Below are 845 nucleotides of genomic sequence, written 5' to 3'. Positions count from 1 at the left end.
TGACAAATTAAATTTAAATGTTGAAGTGAAATGGCTTATAAACACCTTCCACGCTGCAATTATTTTCGTTCCAGCACACGATCTCAGATCAGGTCACTTGCTATGCAAGTACATCTCTCCGTAATATATATATATTCATATATATATATTATTTTATTATATGTATTTATTTTCTCCTAATTAACAAATAACTCGGACAAAACAAATTGGTTAATAGATACCAGGGTAGCAAAGATCACAAAATGACTGTGGTGTAACTCCTGTTTATGAGGTAGAAACTCCTTGATATTTTGGGTACTTGAGTATATATAAATTTAGTGAATGGAGTAAAACGCATATATTAACATATATGTAGATATAGTTGCATTCAAGTTTATTCAATTAAAATTAAAGCATAAAATAGTGTTTCTTACACACGAGTAAAACACACACAAACATATATGTATGTATATATACATGTGTATATATACATATATAATGAATAATATATACGTGCATATAGGGGTACAGGTGGTCACCGATAGTGCAAGTAACATGAAATACGTAAACAAACGAGTGAAAAACGAGTGAAATACGTAAACAACGAGAAAAATATGGAAAACAGGACAAGTAAACACAGCGGAAGGACCCTCCATCAGTTGTCGGCTGTCTGTCTACTCCGCATTTCGAGCACACACACACACACATGTATATGTGCGTGTGTGTGTGTGTGTGTGTGTGTGTGTATATATATTTATTTATTTTTATTTATGTGTTTCAGCCAAGTGGCTGCGGTCATGCTGGTGCACCACCGTGAATATATATATATATATACATATGTATATATATATGTATATATATATATA

This window comes from Octopus bimaculoides, chromosome 22, assembly GCF_001194135.2.
Source record: "Octopus bimaculoides isolate UCB-OBI-ISO-001 chromosome 22, ASM119413v2, whole genome shotgun sequence".
NCBI lineage: Eukaryota > Metazoa > Mollusca > Cephalopoda > Octopoda > Octopodidae > Octopus > Octopus bimaculoides.
The sequence above is the reverse complement of the archived record's forward strand: the minus strand, read 5'-3'. Positions refer to the sequence as shown.